Raw genomic sequence first — 8,551 nt, 5'->3', positions numbered from 1 at the left:
CTGGATACGACGGTGTATAAAGGGGAATCCTTCAATTCGGACCAGAAATTGGACATCAAAGTTTATTTTAAAGACACTGATACACATGCATTATTATTTAAAAACAGTTTCCATCCGAAACACATCTATAGAGGATTAGTGAAGTCACAATTAATGAGATTTAAAAGGATTTGCACGAAGGACAAGGACTTTCGGGAAGCTGTAACCATTCTCTTCAGAGCTCTAAGGAGCAGGGGTTACTCAAGGCCCTTTTTGAGAGAGTGTCTTAAAACCTTCCAGGTCTCTAAACAAAGAGAACAGAAGAATATTATTCCATTAGTCACTGATTTTGCAACTATGACTGGAAGGTTTCATCACAAATTTAAGAACAATTACCAATTGATCATCAAAAATTCGGGTCTATTACAGGATTATTCGGTTATTTCGGCATATAGGAGACATCAAAATTTGAAAGACATTCTGGTAAGAGCAAGATTACCATCTGTACAAGCATTTCAGAAAAGGAATACCCTTTCGGGAATGTTTGTGAGACTCAAATTTGTGCGAAATAGGGTGAAAAAGACTATTTTTGAAATCAAACAAGTTTTTTCACCGCACACAACCAATTGCATTTATCTCATATTTTGTGCGAGATGCGGTAAGCAATACATTGGACAAACCAAAAATTCAATCCTTCTTAGAATGACCCAACATAGATTTAATGTGAGAAACCAAAAGGATGTTCACATTCCGTTAGTTCATCATTTTGTTTTGCATGGCTTACAATCAGTCAGAGTGTCGGGAATCCAAAGCAACTCTTCCTGGACGGAAGTAGAGAGAAAGAAATTAGAAAGGCGTTGGATCTATTGGCTAGATACCAAACAGCCTCATGGATTAAATATTAAAAGCAATTGAAATCTGAAGGTAAATTAAGCCCCACCCAAACACTGAATCCTAACCCTAACCAATTTGGCCCTAATCCCACCCACTTGAATACTAATTTGTCCCAAAACCCTTAAAAAATGAGCCCCAACCCATATTCTGGCCCTAACCCTAACCACTCCATTAATCTGGCCCTAACCCTAACCTAATTAACCTTAATCTGGCCCCAACCCTATTCCTTACTTTAGCCCCAACCCACGTGACAAACCCTAACCACTTGATGTTCTGGCCTTAACCCTAATTAGTTGGGTTCATAATTCATAATTAAATATTTTTTGATTTGGCCCTAACCCTAATTACTGGATAAAAATTACTTACAATTAATTAAAAACACTCAATTCATGACTTACAAAAAAATACTACATACACAATAATAAAAAAATACAGTAGACGTGGTTAAATGTGGTTAAAAAATTGTTTCTACGATTATAAATTATTTACATGGTTAAAAAATTAAAATCTTTCTAAAAATATGTTTTTGCCAGTGAGGAGTGATTAAAAACTACATTTGTAAAAATTCTATTCGAAAAATTAAAAGCGAAAAGGTAAAAACACTAATTTGGCTTTCTAAAACTAAATTCAAACTGAAAAAAAGTGGGAGGGTATAAATAGAAGGGGATGGCACTCGCTGCTCATTTCATTCCAAACCATCGGACAGAGCAGACCTCTGGGAGCAAGCCTGTTTCCCATTTATTTTTGTGTGTGCCTGGCCTGAAGAAGACCTTCACAGGTCGAAACGTTGCCACATAGGCACACAAATTCATATTCATTTGGCCTATTGTAATTTGATTTCTTTTTTCTTTAATAACTAAAAGGTTTTTTTCAAAACCAATTCATTTTTTGATTTTATTTCTTTAAAAATTTAAGTTAAAAATTACATATTTAAGTTAAAGCTTTAAAAATTTACTTTAAAAATTTAATTTAAATTTGGTAGAAAAACCAATTAAAAAAACACTCGCCTCCATCCAACTCACCATGGTTGGATGGACTTCTGACTGGACCCTGGTGCGCCATGGCGGACGCCGTGGACAATCCAAGGTCCAGGCCCCTTACCGAGGGATGGCCCGTGCACCGCCCGCCTCCAATTGGAGGAGGGGCCCAAACACTCATCCTAACCCCTAACCCTCCCACCCACTTGAATACTAATTTGTCCCAAAACCCTTAAAAAATGAGCCCCAACCCATATTCTGGCCCTAACCCTAACCACTCCATTAATCTGGCCCTAACCCTAACCTAATTAACCTTAATCTGGCCCCAACCCTATTCCTTACTTTAGCCCCAACCCACGTGACAAACCCTAACCACTTGATGTTCTGGCCTTAACCCTAATTAGTTGGGTTCATAATTCATAATTAAATATTTTTTGATTTGGCCCTAACCCTAATTACTGGATAAAAATTACTTACAATTAATTAAAAACACTCAATTCATGACTTACAAAAAAATACTACATACACAATAATAAAAAAATACAGTAGACGTGGTTAAATGTGGTTAAAAAATTGTTTCTACGATTATAAATTATTTACATGGTTAAAAAATTAAAATCTTTCTAAAAATATGTTTTTGCCAGTGAGGAGTGATTAAAAACTACATTTGTAAAAATTCTATTCGAAAAATTAAAAGCGAAAAGGTAAAAACACTAATTTGGCTTTCTAAAACTAAATTCAAACTGAAAAAAAGTGGGAGGGTATAAATAGAAGGGGATGGCACTCGCTGCTCATTTCATTCCAAACCATCGGACAGAGCAGACCTCTGAGAGCAAGCCTGTTTCCCATTTATTTTTGTGTGTGCCTGGCCTGAAGAAGACCTTCACAGGTCGAAACGTTGCCACATAGGCACACAAATTCATATTCATTTGGCCTATTGTAATTTGATTTCTTTTTTCTTTAATAACTAAAAGGTTTTTTTCAAAACCAATTCATTTTTTGATTTTATTTCTTTAAAAATTTAAGTTAAAAATTACATATTTAAGTTAAAGCTTTAAAAATTTACTTTAAAAATTTAATTTAAAATTTGGTAGAAAAACCAATTAAAAAAACACTCGCCTCCATCCAACTCACCATGGTTGGATGGACTTCTGACTGGACCCTGGTGCGCCATGGCGGACGCCGTGGACAATCCAAGGTCCAGGCCCCTTACCGAGGGATGGCCCGTGCACCGCCCGCCTCCAATTGGAGGAGGGGCCCAAACACTCATCCTAACCCCCTAACCCTAACCCCCTAACCCCCTAACCCTAACCCTAACCCTACCCTAACCCTAACCCTAACCCTAACCCTAACCTCCACACCCCTCCTCCCCCCACCCCTCCAACTGCATCTATTACATTCCATTTGGAACTCCACTGGGGGGGTCCTGGACGCCTGAGATGGGAGCAGGTATGGTCTGTGCATTGGAGCACGGCCCCCTTCGGGGACCGTGCTCCCAACTTTGATCTCCCCTAACCAGCCACAATCCTGGCCCTAATCCTAGCCCCATCCATGGTGAAGCCCTAACCTTAACCCCAGTGAAAGGAACCCCAAATTAACGGCCAAAGACACAAAGGAATAAACAAAAATGAAGGCCAGGTGTATAATTAGGAAAGGAGGGTATGTAAGCCAAAGGAAAGGAAGCAGGAATTAGGAGCAAAAGGAAACAGAAGGCAAAGCAAGGGTAGGAAAGGAGAAAGGAAAGGAAAAGGATAGGGTTAAGCCAAAGAAAGTAGAGTAAAAAAACTAAAAAGAGAACCCAAAAAGGAAAAACACAAAGCACCGTAGGGAGGAGTCAAAAAAAGCCTATAAAAGGAGGGGCAGAGAGGAGTCTCCTTTATTTGAATTTGGCCACCGATGCATGAGCATAGCCTGAAGAAGGCACAATATCGCCGAAAGCTAGCGCAAGCCATGCATCACTAAAAATGTTTTGTTTGTTGTTTTAGTTTGTTATTTTAGTTTGTTATTTTTGGGGGAGGTTTATTTAAATTTTATTCATTTTCATGTTTTTTAACGGCCTAAAAACTAATTTAAAACCTAAGATTGGGAATTTATAAAAACAACACGGAGACAAAATTCATTGGGAAAATACAAAATTTATTACAAATACCGTAAAAACAATTAAAAACAATTGACAACCTAAAAGAAAAAGGAAAAATTAGAACAATTTGGTTAATAAAACAATTAAAATGTGGTACTTACCTGAGAAGCCTAATTAAGGAAGGTACTTACCTGAATTTGGACCTGGAGAGTGACGGACACGGAAGACGGAGTGGCGATAACGTGGTGGGCCGCGGGAAGGGTCACGGTATGGCCCGTGCACCACTCCTGCCCTCCTCGTGCAGGGAGGAGTTTCATTCCCCTTACCTAACCGGCCAGTGCCTGCCATGTACCCGCTGGTTTACCAGATTGACCGAGGCCTACTGCCGAAGCCACTTACGGGCCCTGCTTGGTTGCCCCCCACCCTCAATTACCTCTGACCCCAAATCTGGACCCAAAATTTAACCCCTATGCTAATTCGGCCCTAATTAAACTATCCCCACCCCAGGATCCTATCCTAACCCTAACCAGCCACAATCCTGGCCCTAATCCTAGCCCCATCCATGGTGAAGCCCTAACCTTAACCCCAGTGAAAGGAACCCCAAATTAACGGCCAAAGACACAAAGGAATAAACAAAAATGAAGGCCAGGTGTATAATTAGGAAAGGAGGGTATGTAAGCCAAAGGAAAGGAAGCAGGAATTAGGAGCAAAAGGAAACAGAAGGCAAAGCAAGGGTAGGAAAGGAGAAAGGAAAGGAAAAGGATAGGGTTAAGCCAAAGAAAGTAGAGTAAAAAAACTAAAAAGAGAACCCAAAAAGGAAAAACACAAAGCACCGTAGGGAGGAGTCAAAAAAAGCCTATAAAAGGAGGGGCAGAGAGGAGTCTCCTTTATTTGAATTTGGCCACCGATGCATGAGCATAGCCTGAAGAAGGCACAATATCGCCGAAAGCTAGCGCAAGCCATGCATCACTAAAAATGTTTTGTTTGTTGTTTTAGTTTGTTATTTTAGTTTGTTATTTTTGGGGGAGGTTTATTTAAATTTTATTCATTTTCATGTTTTTTAACGGCCTAAAAACTAATTTAAAACCTAAGATTGGGAATTTATAAAAACAACACGGAGACAAAATTCATTGGGAAAATACAAAATTTATTACAAATACCGTAAAAACAATTAAAAACAATTGACAACCTAAAAGAAAAAGGAAAAATTAGAACAATTTGGTTAATAAAACAATTAAAATGTGGTACTTACCTGAGAAGCCTAATTAAGGAAGGTACTTACCTGAATTTGGACCTGGAGAGTGACGGACACGGAAGACGGAGTGGCGATAACGTGGTGGGCCGCGGGAAGGGTCACGGTATGGCCCGTGCACCACTCCTGCCCTCCTCGTGCAGGGAGGAGTTTCATTCCCCTTACCTAACCCTGATTTCAATTCTAAACCTAACCACATTTAACCCTATATTGGGATAACCCTCAACTCCAAACTCCACCCTCCCTCCCTCTCTCTCTCTCTCTCCCTCTCTCTCTCTCTCTCTCTCTCCCTCTCACACTCTTTCTCTTTCTTACCCCTTTCTCCTGCGGCCCCCCCCTTATCTCGGGTTCATCACAATGGAAGTCTCATGCCCAGGATGCCAACACAATCCTTTTTGGGACACCACATTGGAGACATGGTTCCTTGAGCCGGGAGCAGGGATGGCCAGTGCATTGGTGCTCGATCGCCTGCGGCGACCGAGCCCCCATCTTATGTTTCCCCAACCCCCCTAACCCTAATAATTTGACCTCCTGCCCTAAACCTAACCACCTGCCACTCTGATTGGACACGAGAGTTGGTCATCCCCCACCCCTTGAGTGGACCCTAAACCTAACCTCCACACCCCTCCTCCCCCCACCTCTCTAACTGGATCTATTACATTCCATTTGGAACTCCACTGGGGGGGTCCTGGACGCCTGAGATGGGAGCAGGTATGGTCTGTGCATTGGAGCGCGGCCCCCTTCGGGGACCGTGCTCCCAACTTTGATTTCCCCTAACCCTTGTACACTGTATATATTACTTGTGACATTTCACTGTACTGGATGGACTGCTTGTATGCAAACGCCTCATGATCTGGACTTTGTTGTGTGAGAAAATCTCTCCACAATGTTGATCTGTACAACACTATTATGGCTGAATGCAATCTACCCTCTGTGTTTTAAAGACTTATTGCAGCCATGTTTCACACCTGTATTCATAGGTAAAAGTTTTTTTCAATATGACATTTGAACGGTCTGTCTTCCCGAGGTCCGTGAACGCAGCACCTGCGGGGACCGTGCTCCCAACTTTGATTTCCCCTAACCCTAAAGGAAGGGGGTGCCATAAACACAAATACAGTGAACGAAGGACGGGATGTCAAAAAAGACAGGGGGTGCCATAAAAAGATAAAGAGAAACAAAGAGATGAATAAAGAAAGACAAATAGAAAAAGACAAGAAGTCACGTACAAGAAAGCAGAAAAACAAATAGAGAAAAATTAAGAAAAAACAAAGAGAACAACGTAATGATATGAAAGAGAACAAACAGAGAAAAAGAAGTGAAAAGCTGTAAGAAGCAAAAGAATGTTTTACAAAACCTAAGAAACAATTTTTCAACTAAAAACACAAGTGGGAGGAGCTAACAAAGGTATAAAAGGCCAAGGGAGGCAAACAGAAAACAGAAAGACAAAGACAAGACACACTGGGTCGGCCTGAAGAAGGCAAAAACATGCCGAAACGTCGCGAACGGCCCAGTTGATGCTAAAAGTGCACTAAAACCCTAGATAAGGGCAATTTTTTGAACCAGGGCAGGGACACCACCACCCGGCCCCATCGATGGCCCGTGCACCTCAGGCTACCAGCTTGCTGGTGGCCTGATTCTTTTCTCTCACCTTTAACTCATTGGTGTGTGTTATCTGGCTTCATGGATAGATAGAGCTGGGTGTCATCAGCATAGCAGTGAAAATGTATGCTATGCCTTCTAATGATGCTGCCTAGGGGAAGCATGTATACCTACAGCATGCTCTAATCGCTCTAATAGGACATTATGGTCGACAGTATCGAACGCTGCACTGAGGTCTAGCAGGACAAGCACAGAGATGAGTCCACTGTCAGAGGCCATAAGAAGATCATTTGTAACCTTCACTAAAGTTGTTTCTGTGCTGTGATGAGCTCTGAAACCTGACTGAAACTCTTGAAATAAGCCATTCCTCTGCAACATCGTTTTAAATGGCTATATCATATATGGTTAATCTAAAAATCATAGTTTTCCACAAATAAATCATGAAGTGGATAAAGATGTTAGGGTACCTGGGCTGTTGACCCAGCGTTTTCAGTTGTGTACCTTTATTTGTGTGCTCATCTTAGTTTATTACTGTGAAGGTTTTCATTTCTGTTTTGCATTTCTATTTTCCCCAGTTCTTCTTGGTGAACTTTTTTGTAGTTCTTAAATTTTGGTTTCCATACTCCTTCTATTCTGTGTCCAGTCAGTGTCTGTGTCTGCCCTGGTCCCACGTCTCTGTTCCCTCTGTTGCTGCCTGCTTGTCTGTGTCTGTAAGTTCAGTCTGTGGTTCTTGTTTCACTTTGAAAGTCCGTGTCTCAAGTTCAATGTGCTTCCCCTGTATCGTTAGCCCCGATTTGTCCCAGCTGTGTTTCCCTCCTGACTCTCATTCCCTGATTGCTCCCTCTGTGTATTTAAGCCCTGTGTTTTCTTTGGTCTGTGTCATGATCTCCATCGTTCATGCTGTGTGGCCTGCCCCAAATTGTTGTTTTCAGTTTAGTTTTTGTATTCTCAGTTTTGCCAGTTCTCTGTTTGCCTTCTAGCAATAAATCTGAGTTTCAGTTTACTTTCTGCCTCCAAGAGTCTGCACATTGGGCCCTCCTTACCACCACTTCTGCCTGCACACAGCCTTCACATGACAAAAAAAATACATTTCATGTTAGATGATATGTTAAAAAGATGACTGGAAATTTAAAAAAAATTTTTTAATTTGACATAAAACAATTTATTTTGAAAAACTAAAAATAAGAAAATAAAAACTTGGATGCCATGGAGAATGGCTGGACAGTGGTATGGCTGAAGGCGCCAATGCAACCGTCAATTTATTTGCCAAATTTGAATTGATTATCAACATGACCCCAATCTACACCTCTAAATGCTTTGTTTCAAAAGTTTGGAGTTATAGTGTTAACAGACAGAATGACACGCAAACATAAAACCTCCTGATCTTACAACTGTTCCGAGAGAACACTTTTCCCGTCAGTTAACAGGTTTGGTTTTAAGAATATATCCTATATGGATGACTGGTTTCCCACTAAAGTACCTGATATTCTAACTGGATGGGACAAATGCTTAGTCTTGCAAGTGGAAACTAAAGTTGGAGTGTGTTATTAAGTGGAAAACATTCAGTTCAATTCAGTTTTATTTATATACCACCATAATACAACAAGTGTTGCCTAAAGGTGCCTTATACTGTCTGGTAAAGACCTTACGATAATACAGAGAAAATCCCCCAAATCTCATGACCCCGTAAGATTACAGTGGGAAGGAAAAACAGGAAGAACCTGAGACAGAACCAGGCTCAGGGAGGGGGCAGACATGTTTGTGCAGTAC

This window comes from Mchenga conophoros, linkage group LG4 (genome assembly GCF_057382185.1).
Source record: "Mchenga conophoros isolate Kocher_MC1m ecotype Shallow Benthic linkage group LG4, M_conophoros_male_GT1.1, whole genome shotgun sequence".
Lineage (NCBI taxonomy): Eukaryota > Metazoa > Chordata > Actinopteri > Cichliformes > Cichlidae > Mchenga > Mchenga conophoros.
This window is presented reverse-complemented; position numbering follows the sequence as displayed.